The sequence below is a fragment of the Taudactylus pleione genome, unplaced genomic scaffold, assembly GCF_031769625.1.
Source record: "Taudactylus pleione unplaced genomic scaffold, aTauple2 ptg000070l, whole genome shotgun sequence".
Lineage (NCBI taxonomy): Eukaryota > Metazoa > Chordata > Amphibia > Anura > Myobatrachidae > Taudactylus > Taudactylus pleione.
In genome coordinates, this window is record NW_028284472.1 from 17467287 (window position 1) to 17490313 (window position 23027).

A 23027-nucleotide genomic window follows, 5' to 3' on the forward strand; every position below is an offset into this window, starting at 1 on the left:
CCTTTGCCACTCTATGTATTCTACAAGTGCTACAGTCGAACCAAGTGCTAAAACCACCAGGGGCTCTGTGGCACAATGGATTGGATAGCGCAATGGACTTCTAGCTGGTTGTAGTTATTCAAAGGTTGTGGGTTCGAGTCCCACCAGAGTCGTTCTTCAGTGTTAAATGCAAATATTTAAGATTTACTTTCAACTTTTCATAACAATATGATTGGAGATTGAACATCCGAATATTACATAAACAATATAATGATCGGTGTTGACTGGAAAGTCCCTTTCAAAGTTAGATCACAAGTTACAATGTAATTTCAGATTCCTTTAAACCAGTAATTGGTGTTTTGAAAACACTTTTGTCTCTACTCAACTAGCCTTGCTTAGATTGAGTGGTATGTATTCTAAAACATCATAAAAAATGTCTCCCTACAGTCATTAATTGTGTACCACAAATTATGTCACTAAATCTGCATACTTAAAATAGGACTTGCACCAAATATCAGCAAGAGGAAGACTCAGATATAGCTGTTTTTGCATTTGGGAGAACTATTGTAAATATCTGACACTCCTTTGCCACTCTATGTATTCTACAAGTGCTACAGTCGAACCAAGTGCTAAAACCACCAGGGGCTCTGTGGCACAATGGATTGGATAGCGCAATGGACTTCTAGCTGGTTGTAGTTATTCAAAGGTTGTGGGTTCGAGTCCCACCAGAGTCGTTCTTCAGTGTTAAATGCAAATATTTAAGATTTACTTTCAACTTTTCATAACAATATGATTGGAGATTGAACATCCGAATATTACATAAACAATATAATGATCGGTGTTGACTGGAAAGTCCCTTTCAAAGTTAGATCACAAGTTACAATGTAATTTCAGATTCCTTTAAACCAGTAATTGGTGTTTTGAAAACACTTTTGTCTCTACTCAACTAGCCTTGCTTAGATTGAGTGGTATGTATTCTAAAACATCATAAAAAAATGTCTCCCTACAGTCCTTAATTGTGTACCACAAATTATGCCACTAATTCCGCATACTTAAAATAGGACTTGCACCAAATATCAGCAAGAGGAAGACTCAGATATAGCTGTTTTTGCATTTGGGAGAACTATTGTAAATATCTGACACTCCTTTGCCACTCTATGTATTCTACAAGTGCTACAGTCGAACCAAGCACATAAACTGCCAGGAGCGCTGTGGTGCAATGGATAGCACGTTAGACTTCTAGTTGGTTGTAGTTATTCAAAAGTTGTGGGCTCGAGTCCCACAAGATTCATTCTTTAGTTTTAATTGCAAATATTTAGGATTTACATTCAACTTTTCATAACAATATGATTGGAGATTGGAGATCCTTATACTACATAAACAATATAATGATCGGTTGTTGACTGGAAAGTCCCTTTCAAAGTTAGATTACAAGTTATAATGTGATTTCAGATTCCTTTAAACCAGTAATTGGTGTTTTGAAAACACTTTTGTCTCAGCTCAACTAGCCTTGCTCAGAATGAGGGGTATGTATTCTAAAACATCATAAAAAATGTCTCCCTACAGTCCTTAATTGTGTACCACAAATTATGTCACTAAAGCCGCATACTTAAAATAGGACTTGCACCAAATATCAGCAAGAGGAAGACTCGGATATAGCTGTTTTTGCATTTCAGAGAACTATTGTAAATATCTGACACTCCTTTGCCACTCTATGTATTCTACAAGTGCTACAGTCGAACCAAGCGCTAAAACCGCCAGGGGCTCTGTGGCGCAATGGATAGCGCGTTGGACTTCCAGTTGGTTGTAGTTATTCAAAGGTTTTGGTCTCGAGTCCCACCAGAGTTGTTCTTCAGTTTTAAATGCAAATATTTAAGATTTACATTCAACTTTTCATAACAATATGATTGGAGATTGGAGATCCTTATACTACATAAACAATATAATGATCGGTTGTTGACTGGAAAGTCCCTTTCAAAGTTAGATTACAAGTTATAATGTGATTTCAGATTCCTTTAAACCAGTAATTGGTGTTTTGAAAACACTTTTGTCTCTGCTCAACTAGCCTTGCTCAGAATGAGGGGTATGTATTCTAAAACATCATAAAAAATGTCTCCATACAGTCCTTAATTGTGTACCACAAATTATGTCACTAAATCCGCATACTTAAAATAGGACTTGCACCAAATATCAGCAAGAGGAAGACTCAGATATAGCTGTTTTTGCATTTGGGAGAACTATTGTAAATATCTGACACTCCTTTGCCACTCTATGTATTCTACAAGTGCTACACTCGAACCAAGCACATAAACTGCCAGGAGCGCTGTGGTGCAATGGATAGCACGTTAGACTTCTAGTTGGTTGTAGTTATTCAAAAGTTGTGGGCTCGAGTCCCACCAGATTCATTCTTTAGTTTTAATTGCAAATATTTAGGATTTACATTCAACTTTTCATAACAATATGATTGGAGATTGGAGATCCATATACTACATAAACAATATAATGATCGGTTTTTGACTGGAAAGTCCCTTTTAAAGTTAGATCACAAGTTACAATGTAATTTCAGATTCCTTTAAACCAGTAATTGGTGTTTTGAAAACACTTTTGTCTCTACTCAACTAGCCTTGCTTAGATTGAGTGGTATGTATTCTAAAACATCATAAAAAAATGTCTCCCTACAGTCCTTAATTGTGTACCACAAATTATGTCACTAAATCCGCATACTTAAAATAGGACTTGCACCATATATCAGCAAGAGGAAGACTCAGATATAGCTGTTTTTGCATTTGGGAGAACTATTGTAAATATCTGACACTCCTTTGCCACTCTATGTATTCTACAAGTGCTACACTCGAACCAAGCACATAAACTGCCAGGAGCGCTGTGGTGCAATGGATAGCACGTTAGACTTCTAGTTGGTTGTAGTTATTCAAAAGTTGTGGGCTCGAGTCCCACCAGATTCATTCTTTAGTTTTAATTGCAAATATTTAGGATTTACATTCAACTTTTCATAACAATATGATTGGAGATTGGAGATCCATATACTACATAAACAATATAATGATCGGTTGTTGACTGGAAAGTCCCTTTCAAAGTTAGATTACAAGTTATAATGTGATTTCAGATTCCTTTAAACCTGTAATTCGTGTTTTGAAAACACTTTTGTCTCAGCTCAACTAGCCTTGCTCAGATTGAGGGGTATGTATTCTAAAACATCATAAAAAATGTCTCCATACTGTCCTTAATTGTGTACCACAAATTATGTCACTAAATCCGCATACTTAAAATAGGACTTGCACCATATATCAGCAAGAGGAAGACTCAGATATAGCTGTTTTTGCATTTGGGAGAACTATTGTAAATATCTGACACTCCTTTGCCACTCTATGTATTCTACAAGTGCTACAGTCGAACCAAGCGCTAAAACCACCAGGGGTTCTGTGGCGCAATGGATAGCGCATTGGACTTCTAGCTGGTTGTAGTTATTCAAAGGTTGTGGGTTCCAGTCCCACCAGAGTCGTTCTTCAGTGTTAAATGCAAATATTTAAGATTTACTTTCAACTTTTCATAACAATATGATTGGAGATTGAACATCCGAATATTACATAAACAATATAATGATCGGTTGTTGACTGGAAAGTCCCTTTCAAAGTTAGATCACAAGTTACAATGTAATTTCAGATTCCTTTAAACCAGTAATTGGTATTTTGAAAACACTTTTGTCTCTACTCAACTAGCCTTGCTTAGATTGAGTGGTATGTATTCTAAAACATCATAAAAAAATGTCTCCCTACAGTCCTTAATTGTGTACCACAAATTATGCCACTAATTCCGCATACTTAAAATAGGACTTGCACCAAATATCAGCAAGAGGAAGACTCAGATATAGCTGTTTTTGCATTTGGGAGAACTATTGTAAATATCTGACACTCCTTTGCCACTCTATGTATTCTACAAGTGCTACAGTCGAACCAAGCACATAAACTGCCAGGAGCGCTGTGGTGCAATGGATAGCACGTTAGACTTCTAGTTGGTTGTAGTTGTTCAAAAGTTGTAGGCTCGAGTCCCAAAAGATTCATTCTTTAGTTTTAATTGCAAATATTTAGGATTTACATTCAACTTTTCATAACAATATGATTGGAGATTGGAGATCCTTATACTACATAAACAATATAATGATCGGTTGTTGACTGGAAAGTCCCTTTCAAAGTTAGATTACAAGTTATAATGTGATTTCAGATTCCTTTAAACCAGTAATTGGTGTTTTGAAAACACTTTTGTCTCAGCTCAACTAGCCTTGCTCAGAATGAGGGGTATGTATTCTAAAACATCATAAAAAATGTCTCCCTACAGTCCTTAATTGTGTACCACAAATTATGTCACTAAAGCCGCATACTTAAAATAGGACTTGCACCAAATATCAGCAAGAGGAAGACTCGGATATAGCTGTTTTTGCATTTCAGAGAACTATTGTAAATATCTGACACTCCTTTGCCACTCTATGTATTCTACAAGTGCTACAGTCGAACCAAGCGCTAAAACCGCCAGGGGCTCTGTGGCGCAATGGATAGCGCGTTGGACTTCTAGTTGGTTGTAGTTATTCAAAGGTTGTGGGCTCGAGTCCCACCAGAGTTGTTCTTCAGTTTTAAATGCAAATATTTAAGATTTACATTCAACTTTTCATAACAATATGATTGGAGATTGGACATCCTTATACTGCATAAACAATATAATGATCCGTTTTTGACTGGAAAGTCCCTTTCAAAGTTAGATCACAAGTTATAATGTGATTTCAGATTCCTTTAAACCAGTAATTGGTGTTTTGAAAACACTTTTGTCTCAGCTCAACTAGCCTTGCTCAGAATGAGGGGTATGTATTCTAAAACATCATAAAAAATGTCTCCATACAGTCCTTAATTGTGTACCACAAACTATGTCACTAAATCCGCATACTTAAAATAGGACTTGCACCAAATATCAGCAAGAGGAAGACTCAGATATAGCTGTTTTTGCATTTGGGAGAACTATTGTAAATATCTGACACTCCTTTGCCACTCTATGTATTCTACAAGTGCTACAGTCGAACCAAGCACAAAAACTGCCAGGAGTGCTGTGGTGCAATGGATAGCACGTTAGACTTCTAGTTGGTTGTAGTTATTCAAAAGTTGTGGGCTCGAGTCCCACCAGATTCATTCTTTAGTTTTAATTGCAAATATTTAGGATTTACATTCAACTTTTCATAACAATATTATTGGAGATTGGACATCCTTATACTACGTAAACAATATAATGATCGGTTGTTGACTGGAAAGTCCCTTTCAAAGTTAGATCACAAGTTACAATGAAATTTCAGATTCCTTTAAACCAGTAATTGGTGTTTTGAAAACACTTTTGTCTCTACTCAACTAGCCTTGCTTAGATTGAGTGGTATGTATTCTAAAACATCATAAAAAAATGTCTCCCTACAGTCCTTATTTGTGTACCACAAATTATGTCACTAATTCCGCATACTTAAAGTAGGACTTGCACCATATATCAGCAAGAGGAAGACTTAGATATAGCTGTTTTTGCATTTGGGAGAACTATTGTAAATATCTGACACTCCTTTGCCACTCTATGTATTCTACAAGTGCTACAGTCGAACCAAGTGCTAAAACCACCAGGGGCTCTGTGGCACAATGGATTGGATAGCGCAATGGACTTCTAGCTGGTTGTAGTTATTCAAAGGTTGTGGGTTCGAGTCCCACCAGAGTCATTCTTCAGTGTTAAATGCAAATATTTAAGATTTACTTTCAACTTTTCATAACAATATGATTGGAGATTGGAGATCCTTATACTACATAAACAATATAATGATCGGTTGTTGACTGGAAAGTCCCTTTCAAAGTTAGATTACAAGTTATAATGTGATTTCAGATTCCTTTAAACCAGTAATTGGTGTTTTGAAAACACTTTTGTCTCAGCTCAACTAGCCTTGCTCAGAATGAGGGGTATGTATTCTAAAACATCATAAAAAATGTCTCCCTACAGTCATTAATTGTGTACCACAAATTATGTCACTAAATCCGCATACTTAAAATAGGACTTGCACCAAATATCAGCAAGAGGAAGACTCAGATATAGCTGTTTTTGCATTTGGGAGAACTATTGTAAATATCTGACACTCCTTTGCCACTCTATGTATTCTACAAGTGCTACAGTCGAACCAAGTGCTAAAACCACCAGGGGCTCTGTGGCACAATGGATTGGATAGCGCAATGGACTTCTAGCTGGTTGTAGTTATTCAAATGTTGTGGGTTCGAGTCCCACCAGAGTCGTTCTTCAGTGTTAAATGCAAATATTTAAGATTTACTTTCAACTTTTCATAACAATATGATTGGAGATTGAACATCCGAATATTACATAAACAATATAATGATCGGTTGTTGACTGGAAAGTCCCTTTCAAAGTTAGATCACAAGTTACAATGTAATTTCAGATTCCTTTAAACCAGTAATTGGTGTTTTGAAAACACTTTTGTCTCTACTCAACTAGCCTTGCTTAGATTGAGTGGTATGTATTCTAAAACATCATAAAAAAATGTCTCCCTACAGTCCTTAATTGTGTACCACAAATTATGCCACTAATTCCGCATACTTAAAATAGGACTTGCACCAAATATCAGCAAGAGGAAGACTCAGATATAGCTGTTTTTGCATTTGGGAGAACTATTGTAAATATCTGACACTCCTTTGCCACTCTATGTATTCTACAAGTGCTACAGTCGAACCAAGCACATAAACTGCCAGGAGCGCTGTGGTGCAATGGATAGCACGTTAGACTTCTAGTTGGTTGTAGTTATTCAAAAGTTGTGGGCTCAAGTCCCACAAGATTCATTCTTTAGTTTTAATTGCAAATATTTAGGATTTACATTCAACTTTTCATAACAATATGATTGGAGATTGGAGATCCTTATACTACATAAACAATATAATGATCGGTTGTTGACTGGAAAGTCCCTTTCAAAGTTAGATTACAAGTTATAATGTGATTTCAGATTCCTTTAAACCAGTAATTGGTGTTTTGAAAACACTTTTGTCTCAGCTCAACTAGCCTTGCTCAGAATGAGGGGTATGTATTCTAAAACATCATAAAAAATGTCTCCCTACAGTCCTTAATTGTGTACCACAAATTATGTCACAAAAGCCGCATACTTAAAATAGGACTTGCACCAAATATCAGCAAGAGGAAGACTCGGATATAGCTGTTTTTGCATTTCAGAGAACTATTGTAAATATCTGTCACTCCTTTGCCACTCTATGTATTCTACAAGTGCTACAGTCGAACCAAGCGCTAAAACCGCCAGGGGCTCTGTGGCGCAATGGATAGCGCGTTGGACTTCTAGTTGGTTGTAGTTATTCAAAGGTTGTGGGCTCGAGTCCCACCAGAGTTGTTCTTCAGTTTTAAATGCAAATATTTAAGATTTACATTCAACTTTTCATAACAATATGATTGGAGATTGGAGATCCTTATACTACATAAACAATATAATGATCGGTTGTTGACTGGAAAGTCCCTTTCAAAGTTAGATCACAAGTTACAATGTAATTTCAGATTCCTTAAAACCAGTAATTGGTGTTTTGAAAACACTTTTGTCTCTGCTCAACTAGCCTTGCTCAGATTGAGGGGTATGTATTCTAAAACATCATAAAAAATGTCTCCATACAGTCCTTAATTGTGTACCACAAATTATGTCACTAAATCCGCATACTTAAAATAGGACTTGCACCAAATATCAGCAAGAGGAAGACTCAGATATAGCTGTTTTTGCATTTGGGAGAACTATTGTAAATATCTGACACTCCTTTGCCACTCTATGTATTCTACAAGTGCTACACTCGAACCAAGCACATAAACTGCCAGGAGCGCTGTGGTGCAATGGATAGCACGTTAGACTTCTAGTTGGTTGTAGTTATTCAAAAGTTGTGGGCTCGAGTCCCACCAGATTCATTCTTTAGTTTTAATTGCAAATATTTAGGATTTACATTCAACTTTTCATAACAATATGATTGGAGATTGGAGATCCATATACTACATAAACAATATAATGATCGGTTTTTGACTGGAAAGTGCCTTTTAAAGTTAGATCACAAGTTACAATGTAATTTCAGATTCCTTTAAACCAGTAATTGGTGTTTTGAAAACACTTTTGTCTCTACTCAACTAGCCTTGCTTAGATTGAGTGGTATGTATTCTAAAACATCATAAAAAAATGTCTCCCTACAGTCCTTAATTGTGTACCACAAATTATGTCACTAAATCCGCATACTTAAAATAGGACTTGCACCATATATCAGCAAGAGGAAGACTCAGATATAGCTGTTTTTGCATTTGGGAGAACTATTGTAAATATCTGACACTCCTTTGCCACTCTATGTATTCTACAAGTGCTACACTCGAACCAAGCACATAAACTGCCAGGAGCGCTGTGGTGCAATGGATAGCACGTTAGACTTCTAGTTGGTTGTAGTTATTCAAAAGTTGTGGGCTCGAGTCCCACCAGATTCATTCTTTAGTTTTAATTGCAAATATTTAGGATTTACATTCAACTTTTCATAACAATATGATTGGAGATTGGAGATCCATATACTACATAAACAATATAATGATCGGTTGTTGACTGGAAAGTCCCTTTCAAAGTTAGATTACAAGTTATAATGTGATTTCAGATTCCTTTAAACCTGTAATTCGTGTTTTGAAAACACTTTTGTCTCAGCTCAACTAGCCTTGCTCAGATTGAGGGGTATGTATTCTAAAACATCATAAAAAATGTCTCCATACTGTCCTTAATTGTGTACCACAAATTATGTCACTAAATCCGCATACTTAAAATAGGACTTGCACCATATATCAGCAAGAGGAAGACTCAGATATAGCTGTTTTTGCATTTGGGAGAACTATTGTAAATATCTGACACTCCTTTGCCACTCTATGTATTCTACAAGTGCTACAGTCGAACCAAGCGCTAAAACCGCCAGGGGCTCTGTGGCGCAATGGATAGCGCATTGGACTTCTAGCTGGTTGTAGTTATTCAAAGGTTGTGGGTTCGAGTCCTACCAGAGTCGTTCTTCAGTGTTAAATGCAAATATTTAAGATTTACTTTCAACTTTTCATAACAATATGATTGGAGATTGAACGTCCGAATATTACATAAACAATATAATGATCGGTTGTTGACTGGAAAGTCCCTTTCAAAGTTAGATCACAAGTTACAATGTAATTTCAGATTCCTTTAAACCAGTAATTGGTATTTTGAAAACACTTTTGTCTCTACTCAACTAGCCTTGCTTAGACTGAGTGGTATGTATTCTAAAACATCATAAAAAAATGTCTCCCTACAGTCCTTAATTGTGTACCACAAATTATGCCACTAATTCCGCATACTTAAAATAGGACTTGCACCAAATATCAGCAAGAGGAAGACTCAGATATAGCTGTTTTTGCATTTGGGAGAACTATTGTAAATATCTGACACTCCTTTGCCACTCTATGTATTCTACAAGTGCTACAGTCGAACCAAGCACATAAACTGCCAGGAGCGCTGTGGTGCAATGGATAGCACGTTAGACTTCTAGTTGGTTGTAGTTGTTCAAAAGTTGTAGGCTCGAGTCCCACAAGATTCATTCTTTAGTTTTAATTGCAAATATTTAGGATTTACATTCAACTTTTCATAACAATATGATTGGAGATTGGAGATCCTTATACTACATAAACAATATAATGATCGGTTGTTGACTGGAAAGTCCCTTTCAAAGTTAGATTACAAGTTATAATGTGATTTCAGATTCCTTTAAACCAGTAATTGGTGTTTTGAAAACACTTTTGTCTCAGCTCAACTAGCCTTGCTCAGAATGAGGGGTATGTATTCTAAAACATCATAAAAAATGTCTCCCTACAGTCCTTAATTGTGTACCACAAATTATGTCACTAAAGCCGCATACTTAAAATAGGACTTGCACCAAATATCAGCAAGAGGAAGACTCGGATATAGCTGTTTTTGCATTTCAGAGAACTATTGTAAATATCTGACACTCCTTTGCCACTCTATGTATTCTACAAGTGCTACAGTCGAACCAAGCGCTAAAACCGCCAGGGGCTCTGTGGCGCAATGGATAGCGCGTTGGACTTCTAGTTGGTTGTAGTTATTCAAAGGTTGTGGGCTCGAGTCCCACCAGAGTTGTTCTTCAGTTTTAAATGCAAATATTTAAGATTTACATTCAACTTTTCATAACAATATGATTGGAGATTGGACATCCTTATACTACATAAACAATATAATGATCGGTTGTTGACTGGAAAGTCCCTTTCAAAGTTAGATCACAAGTTACAATGTTATTTCAGATTCCTTTAAACCTGTAATTCATGTTTTGAAAACACTTTTGTCTCAGCTCAACTAGCCTTGCTCAGATTGAGGGGTATGTATTCTAAAACATCATAAAAAATGTCTCCCTACAGTCCTTAATTGTGTACCACAAATTATGTCACTAAAGCCGCATACTTAAAATAGGACTTGCACCAAATATCAGCAAGAGGAAGACTCGGATATAGCTGTTTTTGCATTTCAGAGAACTATTGTAAATATCTGTCACTCCTTTGCCACTCTATGTATTCTACAAGTGCTACAGTCGAACCAAGCGCTAAAACCGCCAGGGGCTCTGTGGCGCAATGGATAGCGCGTTGGACTTCTAGTTGGTTGTAGTTATTCAAAGGTTGTGGGCTCGAGTCCCACCAGAGTTGTTCTTCAGTTTTAAATGCAAATATTTAAGATTTACATTCAACTTTTCATAACAATATGATTGGAGATTGGAGATCCTTATACTACATAAACAATATAATGATCGGTTGTTGACTGGAAAGTCCCTTTCAAAGTTAGATCACAAGTTACAATGTAATTTCAGATTCCTTAAAACCAGTAATTGGTGTTTTGAAAACACTTTTGTCTCTGCTCAACTAGCCTTGCTCAGATTGAGGGGTATGTATTCTAAAACATCATAAAAAATGTCTCCATACAGTCCTTAATTGTGTACCACAAATTATGTCACTAAATCCGCATACTTAAAATAGGACTTGCACCAAATATCAGCAAGAGGAAGACTCAGATATAGCTGTTTTTGCATTTGGGAGAACTATTGTAAATATCTGACACTCCTTTGCCACTCTATGTATTCTACAAGTGCTACACTCGAACCAAGCACATAAACTGCCAGGAGCGCTGTGGTGCAATGGATAGCACGTTAGACTTCTAGTTGGTTGTAGTTATTCAAAAGTTGTGGGCTCGAGTCCCACCAGATTCATTCTTTAGTTTTAATTGCAAATATTTAGGATTTACATTCAACTTTTCATAACAATATGATTGGAGATTGGAGATCCATATACTACATAAACAATATAATGATCGTTTTTTGACTGGAAAGTGCCTTTTAAAGTTAGATCACAAGTTACAATGTAATTTCAGATTCCTTTAAACCAGTAATTGGTGTTTTGAAAACACTTTTGTCTCTACTCAACTAGCCTTGCTTAGATTGAGTGGTATGTATTCTAAAACATCATAAAAAAATGTCTCCCTACAGTCCTTAATTGTGTACCACAAATTATGTCACTAAATCCGCATACTTAAAATAGGACTTGCACCATATATCAGCAAGAGGAAGACTCAGATATAGCTGTTTTTGCATTTGGGAGAACTATTGTAAATATCTGACACTCCTTTGCCACTCTATGTATTCTACAAGTGCTACACTCGAACCAAGCACATAAACTGCCAGGAGCGCTGTGGTGCAATGGATAGCACGTTAGACTTCTAGTTGGTTGTAGTTATTCAAAAGTTGTGGGCTCGAGTCCCACCAGATTCATTCTTTAGTTTTAATTGCAAATATTTAGGATTTACATTCAACTTTTCATAACAATATGATTGGAGATTGGAGATCCATATACTACATAAACAATATAATGATCGGTTGTTGACTGGAAAGTCCCTTTCAAAGTTAGATTACAAGTTATAATGTGATTTCAGATTCCTTTAAACCTGTAATTCGTGTTTTGAAAACACTTTTGTCTCAGCTCAACTAGCCTTGCTCAGATTGAGGGGTATGTATTCTAAAACATCATAAAAAATGTCTCCATACTGTCCTTAATTGTGTACCACAAATTATGTCACTAAATCCGCATACTTAAAATAGGACTTGCACCATATATCAGCAAGAGGAAGACTCAGATATAGCTGTTTTTGCATTTGGGAGAACTATTGTAAATATCTGACACTCCTTTGCCACTCTATGTATTCTACAAGTGCTACAGTCGAACCAAGCGCTAAAACCGCCAGGGGCTCTGTGGCGCAATGGATAGCGCATTGGACTTCTAGCTGGTTGTAGTTATTCAAAGGTTGTGGGTTCGAGTCCTACCAGAGTCGTTCTTCAGTGTTAAATGCAAATATTTAAGATTTACTTTCAACTTTTCATAACAATATGATTGGAGATTGAACGTCCGAATATTACATAAACAATATAATGATCGGTTGTTGACTGGAAAGTCCCTTTCAAAGTTAGATCACAAGTTACAATGTAATTTCAGATTCCTTTAAACCAGTAATTGGTATTTTGAAAACACTTTTGTCTCTACTCAACTAGCCTTGCTTAGACTGAGTGGTATGTATTCTAAAACATCATAAAAAAATGTCTCCCTACAGTCCTTAATTGTGTACCACAAATTATGCCACTAATTCCGCATACTTAAAATAGGACTTGCACCAAATATCAGCAAGAGGAAGACTCAGATATAGCTGTTTTTGCATTTGGGAGAACTATTGTAAATATCTGACACTCCTTTGCCACTCTATGTATTCTACAAGTGCTACAGTCGAACCAAGCACATAAACTGCCAGGAGCGCTGTGGTGCAATGGATAGCACGTTAGACTTCTAGTTGGTTGTAGTTGTTCAAAAGTTGTAGGCTCGAGTCCCACAAGATTCATTCTTTAGTTTTAATTGCAAATATTTAGGATTTACATTCAACTTTTCATAACAATATGATTGGAGATTGGAGATCCTTATACTACATAAACAATATAATGATCGGTTGTTGACTGGAAAGTCCCTTTCAAAGTTAGATTACAAGTTATAATGTGATTTCAGATTCCTTTAAACCAGTAATTGGTGTTTTGAAAACACTTTTGTCTCAGCTCAACTAGCCTTGCTCAGAATGAGGGGTATGTATTCTAAAACATCATAAAAAATGTCTCCCTACAGTCCTTAATTGTGTACCACAAATTATGTCACTAAAGCCGCATACTTAAAATAGGACTTGCACCAAATATCAGCAAGAGGAAGACTCGGATATAGCTGTTTTTGCATTTCAGAGAACTATTGTAAATATCTGACACTCCTTTGCCACTCTATGTATTCTACAAGTGCTACAGTCGAACCAAGCGCTAAAACCGCCAGGGGCTCTGTGGCGCAATGGATAGCGCGTTGGACTTCTAGTTGGTTGTAGTTATTCAAAGGTTGTGGGCTCGAGTCCCACCAGAGTTGTTCTTCAGTTTTAAATGCAAATATTTAAGATTTACATTCAACTTTTCATAACAATATGATTGGAGATTGGACATCCTTATACTACATAAACAATATAATGATCGGTTGTTGACTGGAAAGTCCCTTTCAAAGTTAGATCACAAGTTACAATGTTATTTCAGATTCCTTTAAACCTGTAATTCATGTTTTGAAAACACTTTTGTCTCAGCTCAACTAGCCTTGCTCAGATTGAGGGGTATGTATTCTAAAACATCATAAAAAATGTCTCCCTACAGTCCTTAATTGTGTACCACAAATTATGTCGCTAAATCCGCATACTTAAAATAGGACTTGCACCAAATATCAGCAAGAGGAAGACTCAGATATAGCTGTTTTTGCATTTGAGAGAACTATTGTAAATATCTGACACTCCTTTGCCACTCTATGTATTCTACAAGTGCTACAGTCGAACCAAGCGCGAAAACCGCCAGGGGCTCTGTGGCACAATGGATAGCACATTGGACTTCTAGTTGGTTGTAGTTATTCAAAGGTTGTGGGTTCGAGTCCCACCAGAGTCGTTCTTCAGTTTTAAATGCAAATATTTAAGATTTACATTCAACTTTTCATAACAATATGATTGGAGATTGGACATCCTTATACTGCATAAACAATATAATGATCCGTTTTTGACTGGAAAGTCCCTTTCAAAGTTAGATCACAAGTTACAATGTAATTTCAGATTCCTTAAAACCAGTAATTGGTGTTTTGAAAACACTTTTGTCTCTACTCAACTAGCCTTGCTTAGATTGAGTGGTATGTATTCTAAAACATCATAAAAAAATGTCTCCCTACAGTCCTTAATTGTGTACCACAAATTATGCCACTAATTCCGCATACTTAAAATAGGACTTGCACCAAATATCAGCAAGAGGAAGACCCAGATATAGCTGTTTTTGCATTTGGGAGAACTATTGTAAATATCTGACACTCCTTTGCCACTCTATGTATTCTACAAGTGCTACAGTCGAACCAAGCACATAAACTGCCAGGAGCGCTGTGGTGCAATGGATAGCACGTTAGACTTCTAGTTGGTTGTAGTTATTCAAAAGTTGTGGGCTCGAGTCCCACCAGATTCATTCTTTAGTTTTAATTGCAAATATTTAGGATTTACATTCAACTTTTCATAACAATATGATTGGAGATTGGAGATCCATATACTACATAAACAATATAATGATCGGTTTTTGACTGGAAAGTCCCTTTTAAAGTTAGATCACAAGTTACAATGTAATTTCAGATTCCTTTAAACCAGTAATTGGTGTTTTGAAAACACTTTTGTCTCTACTCAACTAGCCTTGCTTAGATTGAGTGGTATGTATTCTAAAACATCATAAAAAATGTCTCCCTACAGTCCTTAATTGTGTACCACAAATTATGTCACTAAAGCCGCATACTTAAAATAGGACTTGCACCAAATATCAGCAAGAGGAAGACTCAGATATAGCTGTTTTTGCATTTGGGAGAACTATTGTAAATATCTGACACTCCTTTGCCACTCTATGTATTCTACAAGTGCTACAGTCGAACCAAGCACTAAAACCGCCAGGGGCTCTGTGGCGCAATGGATAGCGCATTGGACTTCTAGTTGGTTGTAGTTATTCAAAGGTTGTGGGTTCGAGTCCCACCAGAGTCGTTCTTCAGTTTTAAATGCAAATATTTAAGATTTACATTCAACTTTTCATAACAATATGATTGGAAATTGGACATCCTTTTACTACATAAACAATATAATGATCCGTTTTTGACTGGAAAGTCCCTTTCAAAGTTAGATCACAAGTTACAATGTAATTTCAGATTCCTTAAAACCAGTAATTGGTGTTTTGAAAGCACTTTTGTCTCTGCTCAACTAGCCTTGCTCAGATTGAGGGGTATGTATTCTAAAACATCATAAAAAATGTCTCCATACAGTCCTTAATTGTGTACCACAAATTATGTCACTAAATCCGCATACTTAAAATAGGACTTGCACCAAATATCAGCAAGAGGAAGACTCAGATATAGCTGTTTTTGCATTTGGGAGAACTATTGTAAATATCTGACACTCCTTTGCCACTCTATGTATTCTACAAGTGCTACAGTCGAACCAAGTGCTAAAACCGCTAGGGGCTCTGTGGCGCAATGGATAGCGCTTTGGACTTCTAGTTGGTTGTAGTTATTCAAAGGTTGTGGGTTCGAGTCCCACCAGAGTCGTTCTTCAGTTTTAAATGCAAATATTTAAGATTTACATTCAACTTTTCATAACAATATGATTGGAGATTGGACATCCTTATACTGCATAAACAATATAATGATCCGTTTTTGACTGGAAAGTCCCTTTCAAAGTTAGATCACAAGTTACAATGTAATTTCAGATTCCTTAAAACCAGTAATTGGTGTTTTGAAAACACTTTTGTCTCTACTCAACTAGCCTTGCTTAGATTGAGTGGTATGTATTCTAAAACATCATAAAAAAATGTCTCCCTACAGTCCTTAATTGTGTACCACAAATTATGCCACTAATTCCGCATACTTAAAATAGGACTTGCACCAAATATCAGCAAGAGGAAGACTCAGATATAGCTGTTTTTGCATTTGGGAGAACTATTGTAAATATCTGACACTCCTTTGCCACTCTATGTATTCTACAAGTGCTACAGTCGAACCAAGCACATAAACTGCCAGGAGCGCTGTGGTGCAATGGATAGCACGTTAGACTTCTAGTTGGTTGTAGTTATTCAAAAGTTGTGGGCTCGAGTCCCACCAGAGTTGTTCTTCAGTTTTAAATGCAAATATTTAAGATTTACATTCAACTTTTCATAACAATATGATTGGAGATTGGAGATCCTTATACTACATAAACAATATAATGATCCGTTTTTGACTGGAAAGTCCCTTTCAAAGTTAGACCACAAGTTACAATGTAATTTCAGATTCCTTAAAACCAGTAATTGGTGTTTTGAAAACACTTTTGTCTCTACTCAACTAGCCTTGCTTAGATTGAGTGGTATGTATTCTAAAACATCATAAAAAATGTCTCCCTACAGTCCTTAATTGTGTACCACAAATTATGTCACTAAAGCCGCATACTTAAAATAGGACTTGCACCAAATATCAGCAAGAGGAAGACTCAGATATAGCTGTTTTTGCATTTGGGAGAACTATTGTAAATATCTGACACTCCTTTGCCACTCTATGTATTCTACAAGTGCTACAGTCGAACCAAGCACTAAAACCGCCAGGGGCTCTGTGGCGCAATGGATAGCGCATTGGACTTCTAGTTGGTTGTAGTTATTCAAAGGTTGTGGGTTCGAGTCCCACCAGAGTCGTTCTTCAGTTTTAAATGCAAATATTTAAGATTTACATTCAACTTTTCATAACAATATGATTGGAAATTGGACATCCTTTTACTACATAAACAATATAATGATCCGTTTTTGACTGGAAAGTCCCTTTCAAAGTTAGATCACAAGTTACAATGTAATTTCAGATTCCTTAAAACCAGTAATTGGTGTTTTGAAAGCACTTTTGTCTCTGCTCAACTAGCCTTGCTCAGATTGAGGGGTATGTATTCTAAAACATCATAAAAAATGTCTCCATACAGTCCTTAATTGTGTACCACAAATTATGTCACTAAATCCGCATACTTAAAATAGGACTTGCACCAAATATCAGCAAGAGGAAGACTCAGATATAGCTGTTTTTGCATTTGGGAGAACTATTGTAAATATCTGACACTCCTTTGCCACTCTATGTATTCTACAAGTGCTACAGTCGAACCAAGTGCTAAAACCGCTAGGGGCTCTGTGGCGCAATGGATAGCGCTTTGGACTTCTAGTTGGTTGTAGTTATTCAAAGGTTGTGGGTTCGAGTCCCACCAGAGTTGTTCTTCAGTGTTAAATGCAAATATTTAAGATTTACTTTCAACTTTTCATAACAATATGATTGGAGATTGAACATCCAAATACTACATAAACAATATAATGATCGGTTGTTGACTGGAAAGTCCCTTTCAAAGTTAGATCACAAGTTACAATGTAATTTCAGATTCCTTTAAACCAGTAATTGGTGTTTTGAAAACACTTTTGTCTCTACTCAACTAGCCTTGCTTAGATTGAGTGGTATGTATTCTAAAACACCATAAAAAAATGTCTCCCTACAGTCCTTAATTGTGTACCACAAATTATGCCACTAATTCCGCATACTTAAAATAGGACTTGCACCATATATCAGCAAGAGGAAGACTCAGATATAGCTGTTTTTGCATTTGGGAGAACTATTGTAAATATCTGACACTCCTTTGCCACTCTATGTATTCTACAAGTGCTACAGTCGAACCAAGCACATAAACTGCCAGGAGCGCTGTGGTGCAATGGATAGCAAGTTAGACTTCTAGTTGGTTGTAGTTATTCAAAAGTTGTGGGTTCGAGTCCCACCAGATTCATTCTTTAGTTTTAATTGCAAATATTTAGGATTTACATTCAACTTTTCATAACAATATGATTGGAGATTGGAGATCCATATACTACATAAACAATATAATGATCGGTTTTTGACTGGAAAGTCCCTTTTAAAGTTAGATCACAAGTTACAATGTAATTTCAGATTCCTTTAAACCAGTAATTGGTGTTTTGAAAACACTTTTGTCTCTACTCAACTAGCCTTGCTTAGATTGAGTGGTATGTATTCTAAAACATCATAAAAAAATGTCTCCCTACAGTCCTTAATTGTGTACCACAAATTATGTCACTAAATCTGCATACTTAAAATAGGACTTGCACCATATATCAGCAAGAGGAAGACTCAGATATAGCTGTTTTTGCATTTGGGAGAACTATTGTAAATATCTGACACTCCTTTGCCACTCTATGTATTCTACAAGTGCTACAGTCGAACCAAGTGTTAAAACAGCCAGGGGCTCTGTGGCGCAATGGATAGCGCATTGGACTTCTAGTTGGTTGTAGTTATTCAAAGGTTGTGGGTTCAAGTCCCACCAGAGTCGTTCTTCAGTATTAAATGCAAATATTTAAGATTTACATTCAACGTTTCATAACAATATGATTGAAGATTGGACATCCTTATACTACATAAACAATATAATGATCGGTTGTTGACTGGAAAGTCCCTTTCAAAGTTAGATCACAAGTTACAATGTTATTTCAGATTCCTTTAAACCTGTAATTCGTGTTTTGAAAACACTTTTGTCTCAGCTCAACTAGCCTTGCTCAGATTGAGGGGTATGTATTCTAAAACATCATAAAAAATGTCTCCCTACAGTCCTTAATTGTGTACCACAAATTATGTCACTAAATCCGCATACTTAAAATAGGACTTGCACCAAATATCAGCAAGAGGAAGACTCAGATATAGCTGTTTTTGCATTTGGGAGAACTATTGTAAATATCTGACACTCCTTTGCCACTCTATGTATTCTACAAGTGCTACAGTCGAACCAAGCGCTAAAACCGCCAGGGGCTCTGTGGCGCAATAGATAGCGCGTTGGACTTCTAGTTGGTTGTAGTTATTCAAAGGTTGTGGGTTCGAGTCCCACCAGAGTTGTTCTTCAGTTTTAAATGCAAATATTTAAGATTTACATTCAAGTTTTCATAACAATATGATTGGAGATTGGAGATCCTTATACAACATAAACAATATAATGATCGGTTGTTGACTGGAAAGTCCCTTTCAAAGTTAGATTACAAGTTATAATGTGATTTCAGATTCCTTTAAACCAGTAATTGGTGTTTTGAAAACACTTTTGTCTCAGCTCAACTAGCCTTGCTCAGAATGAGGGGTATGTATTCTAAAACATCATAAAAAATGTCTCCATACAGTCCTTAATTGTGTACCACAAATTATGTCACTAAATCCGCATACTTAAAATAGGACTTGCACCAAATATCAACAAGAGGAAGACTCAGATATAGCTGTTTTTGCATTTGGGAGAACTATTGTAAATATCTTACACTCCTTTGCCACTCTATGTATTCTACAAGTGCTACAGTCGAACCAAGCGCTAAAACCACCAGGGGCTCTGTGGCACAATGGATAGCGCATTGGACTTCTAGTTGGTTGTAGTTATTCAAAGGTTGTGGGTTCGAGTCCCACCAGAGTCGTTCTTCAGTTTTAAATGCAAATATTTAAGATTTACATTCAACTTTTCATAACAATATGATTGGAGATTGGACATCCTTATACTACATAAACAATATAATGATCCGTTTTTGACTGGAAAGTCCCTTTCAAAGTTAGACCACAAGTTACAATGTAATTTCAGATTCCTTAAAACCAGTAATTGGTGTTTTGAAAACACTTTTGTCTCTGCTCAACTAGCCTTGCTCAGATTGAGGGGTATGTATTCTAAAACATCATAAAAAATGTCTCCATACAGTCCTTAATTGTGTACCACAAATTATGTCACTAAATCCGCATACTTAAAATAGGACTTGCACCAAATATCAGCAAGAGGAAGACTCAGATATAGCTGTTTTTGCATTTGGGAGAACTATTGTAAATATCTGACACTCCTTTGCCACTCTATGTATTCTACAAGTGCTACAGTCGAACCAAGTGCTAAAACCGCTAGGGGCTCTGTGGCGCAATGGATAGCGCTTTGGACTTCTAGCTGGTTGTAGTTATTCGAAGGTTGTGGGTTCGAGTCCCACCAGAGTTGTTCTTCAGTGTTAAATGCAAATATTTAAGATTTACTTTCAACTTTTCATAACAATATGATTGGAGATTGAACATCCAAATACTACATAAACAATATAATGATCGGTTGTTGACTGGAAAGTCCCTTTCAAAGTTAGATCACAAGTTACAATGTAATTTCAGATTCCTTTAAACCAGTAATTGGTGTTTTGAAAACACTTTTGTCTCTACTCAACTAGCCTTGCTTAGATTGAGTGGTATGTATTCTAAAACACCATAAAAAAATGTCTCCCTACAGTCCTTAATTGTGTACCACAAATTATGCCACTAATTCCGCATACTTAAAATAGGACTTGCACCATATATCAGCAAGAGGAAGACTCAGATATAGCTGTTTTTGCATTTGGGAGAACTATTGTAAATATCTGACACTCCTTTGCCACTCTATGTATTCTACAAGTGCTACAGTCGAACCAAGCACATAAACTGCCAGGAGCGCTGTGGTGCAATGGATAGCACGTTAGACTTCTAGTTGGTTGTAGTTATTCAAAAGTTGTGGGCTCGAGTCCCACCAGAGTTGTTCTTCAGTTTTAAATGCAAATATTTAAGATTTACATTCAACTTTTCATAACAATATGATTGGAGATTGGAGATCCTTATACTACATAAACAATATAATGATCGGTTGTTGACTGGAAAGTCCCTTTCAAAGTTAGATTACAAGTTATAATGTGATTTCAGATTCCTTTAAACCAGTAATTGGTGTTTTGAAAACACTTTTGTCTCAGCTCAACTAGCCTTGCTCAGAATGAGGGGTATGTATTCTAAAACATCATAAAAAATGTCTCCATACAGTCCTTAATTGTGTACCACAAATTATGTCACTAAATCCGCATACTTAAAATAGGACTTGCACCAAATATCAACAAGAGGAAGACTCAGATATAGCTGTTTTTGCATTTGGGAGAACTATTGTAAATATCTTACACTCCTTTGCCACTCTATGTATTCTACAAGTGCTACAGTCGAACCAAGCGCTAAAACCACCAGGGGCTCTGTGGCACAATGGATAGCGCATTGGACTTCTAGTTGGTTGTAGTTATTCAAAGGTTGTGGGTTCGAGTCCCACCAGAGTCATTCTTCAGTTTTAAATGCAAATATTTAAGATTTACATTCAACTTTTCATAACAATATGATTGGAGATTGGACATCCTTATACTACATAAACAATATAATGATCCGTTTTTGACTGGAAAGTCCCTTTCAAAGTTAGACCACAAGTTACAATGTAATTTCAGATTCCTTAAAACCAGTAATTGGTGTTTTGAAAACACTTTTGTCTCTGCTCAACTAGCCTTGCTCAGATTGAGGGGTATGTATTCTAAAACATCATAAAAAATGTCTCCATACAGTCCTTAATTGTGTACCACAAATTATGTCACTAAATCCGCATACTTAAAATAGGACTTGCACCAAATATCAGCAAGAGGAAGACTCAGATATAGCTGTTTTTGCATTTGGGAGAACTATTGTAAATATCTGACACTCCTTTGCCACTCTATGTATTCTACAAGTGCTACAGTCGAACCAAGCGCTAAAACCGCCAGGGGCTCTGTGGCGCAATAGATAGCGTGTTGGACTTCTAGTTGGTTGTAGTTATTCAAAGGTTGTGGGTTCGAGTCCCACCAGAGTTGTTCTTCAGTTTTAAATGCAAATATTTAAGATTTACATTCAAGTTTTCATAACAATATGATTGGAGATTGGAGATCCTTATACAACATAAACAATATAATGATCGGTTGTTGACTGGAAAGTCCCTTTCAAAGTTAGATTACAAGTTATAATGTGATTTCAGATTCCTTTAAACCAGTAATTGGTGTTTTGAAAACACTTTTGTCTCAGCTCAACTAGCCTTGCTCAGAATGAGGGGTATGTATTCTAAAACATCATAAAAAATGTCTCCATACAGTCCTTAATTGTGTACCACAAATTATGTCACTAAATCCGCATACTTAAAATAGGACTTGCACCAAATATCAACAAGAGGAAGACTCAGATATAGCTGTTTTTGCATTTGGGAGAACTATTGTAAATATCTTACACTCCTTTGCCACTCTATGTATTCTACAAGTGCTACAGTCGAACCAAGCGCTAAAACCACCAGGGGCTCTGTGGCACAATGGATAGCGCATTGGACTTCTAGTTGGTTGTAGTTATTCAAAGGTTGTGGGTTCGAGTCCCACCAGAGTCATTCTTCCATTTTAAATGCAAATATTTAAGATTTACATTCAACTTTTCATAACAATATGATTGGAAATTGGACATCCTTATACTACATAAACAATATAATGATCCATTTTTGACTGGAAAGTCCCTTTCAAAGTTAGACCACAAGTTACAATGTAATTTCAGATTCCTTAAAACCAGTAATTGGTGTTTTGAAAACACTTTTGTCTCTGCTCAACTAGCCTTGCTCAGATTGAGGGGTATGTATTCTAAAACATCATAAAAAATGTCTCCATACAGTCCTTAATTGTGTACCACAAATTATGTCACTAAATCCGCATACTTAAAATAGGACTTGCACCAAATATCAGCAAGAGGAAGACTCAGATATAGCTGTTTTTGCATTTGGGAGAACTATTGTAAATATCTGACACTCCTTTGCCACTCTATGTATTCTACAAGTGCTACAGTCGAACCAAGCACATAAACTGCCAGGAGCGCTGTGGCGCAAGGGATAGCACGTTAGACTTCTAGTTGGTTGTAGTTATTCAAAAGTTGTGGGCTCGAGTCCCACCAGATTCATTCTTTAGTTT

At 36.4% G+C, this 23027-nt stretch overlaps 20 non-coding genes across 20 annotated transcripts; all 20 read left to right on the forward strand.

The window, feature by feature from the left end:
• Positions 1 to 3413: 3413 nt before the first annotated feature.
• On the forward strand, positions 3414 to 3499 carry TRNAR-UCU (transfer RNA arginine (anticodon UCU)). Its single transcript is given in 2 exon segments — positions 3414 to 3450; positions 3464 to 3499. It is a non-coding gene; the product is annotated as a tRNA-Arg (tRNA).
• A 1029-nt stretch (positions 3500 to 4528) lies between these two features.
• TRNAR-UCU (transfer RNA arginine (anticodon UCU)) lies at positions 4529 to 4614 on the forward strand. Its single transcript is given in 2 exon segments — positions 4529 to 4565; positions 4579 to 4614. It is a non-coding gene; the product is annotated as a tRNA-Arg (tRNA).
• Positions 4615 to 7325: 2711 nt separating this feature from the next.
• On the forward strand, positions 7326 to 7411 carry TRNAR-UCU (transfer RNA arginine (anticodon UCU)). The gene is given in 2 exon segments: positions 7326 to 7362; positions 7376 to 7411. It is a non-coding gene; the product is annotated as a tRNA-Arg (tRNA).
• A 1586-nt stretch (positions 7412 to 8997) lies between these two features.
• On the forward strand, positions 8998 to 9083 carry TRNAR-UCU (transfer RNA arginine (anticodon UCU)). Its single transcript is given in 2 exon segments — positions 8998 to 9034; positions 9048 to 9083. It is a non-coding gene; the product is annotated as a tRNA-Arg (tRNA).
• A 1029-nt stretch (positions 9084 to 10112) lies between these two features.
• On the forward strand, positions 10113 to 10198 carry TRNAR-UCU (transfer RNA arginine (anticodon UCU)). The gene is given in 2 exon segments: positions 10113 to 10149; positions 10163 to 10198. It is a non-coding gene; the product is annotated as a tRNA-Arg (tRNA).
• A 471-nt stretch (positions 10199 to 10669) lies between these two features.
• On the forward strand, positions 10670 to 10755 carry TRNAR-UCU (transfer RNA arginine (anticodon UCU)). Its single transcript is given in 2 exon segments — positions 10670 to 10706; positions 10720 to 10755. It is a non-coding gene; the product is annotated as a tRNA-Arg (tRNA).
• Positions 10756 to 12341: 1586 nt separating this feature from the next.
• On the forward strand, positions 12342 to 12427 carry TRNAR-UCU (transfer RNA arginine (anticodon UCU)). Its single transcript is given in 2 exon segments — positions 12342 to 12378; positions 12392 to 12427. It is a non-coding gene; the product is annotated as a tRNA-Arg (tRNA).
• A 1029-nt stretch (positions 12428 to 13456) lies between these two features.
• Positions 13457 to 13542, forward strand: TRNAR-UCU (transfer RNA arginine (anticodon UCU)). Its single transcript is given in 2 exon segments — positions 13457 to 13493; positions 13507 to 13542. It is a non-coding gene; the product is annotated as a tRNA-Arg (tRNA).
• Positions 13543 to 14013: 471 nt separating this feature from the next.
• Positions 14014 to 14099, forward strand: TRNAR-UCU (transfer RNA arginine (anticodon UCU)). Its single transcript is given in 2 exon segments — positions 14014 to 14050; positions 14064 to 14099. It is a non-coding gene; the product is annotated as a tRNA-Arg (tRNA).
• Positions 14100 to 15128: 1029 nt separating this feature from the next.
• Positions 15129 to 15214, forward strand: TRNAR-UCU (transfer RNA arginine (anticodon UCU)). Its single transcript is given in 2 exon segments — positions 15129 to 15165; positions 15179 to 15214. It is a non-coding gene; the product is annotated as a tRNA-Arg (tRNA).
• A 471-nt stretch (positions 15215 to 15685) lies between these two features.
• On the forward strand, positions 15686 to 15771 carry TRNAR-UCU (transfer RNA arginine (anticodon UCU)). The gene is given in 2 exon segments: positions 15686 to 15722; positions 15736 to 15771. It is a non-coding gene; the product is annotated as a tRNA-Arg (tRNA).
• A 1029-nt stretch (positions 15772 to 16800) lies between these two features.
• TRNAR-UCU (transfer RNA arginine (anticodon UCU)) lies at positions 16801 to 16886 on the forward strand. The gene is given in 2 exon segments: positions 16801 to 16837; positions 16851 to 16886. It is a non-coding gene; the product is annotated as a tRNA-Arg (tRNA).
• Positions 16887 to 17357: 471 nt separating this feature from the next.
• On the forward strand, positions 17358 to 17443 carry TRNAR-UCU (transfer RNA arginine (anticodon UCU)). Its single transcript is given in 2 exon segments — positions 17358 to 17394; positions 17408 to 17443. It is a non-coding gene; the product is annotated as a tRNA-Arg (tRNA).
• Positions 17444 to 18473: 1030 nt separating this feature from the next.
• Positions 18474 to 18559, forward strand: TRNAR-UCU (transfer RNA arginine (anticodon UCU)). Its single transcript is given in 2 exon segments — positions 18474 to 18510; positions 18524 to 18559. It is a non-coding gene; the product is annotated as a tRNA-Arg (tRNA).
• Positions 18560 to 19030: 471 nt separating this feature from the next.
• On the forward strand, positions 19031 to 19116 carry TRNAR-UCU (transfer RNA arginine (anticodon UCU)). The gene is given in 2 exon segments: positions 19031 to 19067; positions 19081 to 19116. It is a non-coding gene; the product is annotated as a tRNA-Arg (tRNA).
• Positions 19117 to 19587: 471 nt separating this feature from the next.
• On the forward strand, positions 19588 to 19673 carry TRNAR-UCU (transfer RNA arginine (anticodon UCU)). Its single transcript is given in 2 exon segments — positions 19588 to 19624; positions 19638 to 19673. It is a non-coding gene; the product is annotated as a tRNA-Arg (tRNA).
• A 471-nt stretch (positions 19674 to 20144) lies between these two features.
• Positions 20145 to 20230, forward strand: TRNAR-UCU (transfer RNA arginine (anticodon UCU)). The gene is given in 2 exon segments: positions 20145 to 20181; positions 20195 to 20230. It is a non-coding gene; the product is annotated as a tRNA-Arg (tRNA).
• Positions 20231 to 21259: 1029 nt separating this feature from the next.
• Positions 21260 to 21345, forward strand: TRNAR-UCU (transfer RNA arginine (anticodon UCU)). Its single transcript is given in 2 exon segments — positions 21260 to 21296; positions 21310 to 21345. It is a non-coding gene; the product is annotated as a tRNA-Arg (tRNA).
• Positions 21346 to 21816: 471 nt separating this feature from the next.
• On the forward strand, positions 21817 to 21902 carry TRNAR-UCU (transfer RNA arginine (anticodon UCU)). Its single transcript is given in 2 exon segments — positions 21817 to 21853; positions 21867 to 21902. It is a non-coding gene; the product is annotated as a tRNA-Arg (tRNA).
• Positions 21903 to 22373: 471 nt separating this feature from the next.
• On the forward strand, positions 22374 to 22459 carry TRNAR-UCU (transfer RNA arginine (anticodon UCU)). The gene is given in 2 exon segments: positions 22374 to 22410; positions 22424 to 22459. It is a non-coding gene; the product is annotated as a tRNA-Arg (tRNA).
• The last annotated feature ends 568 nt before the right edge of the window (positions 22460 to 23027 follow it).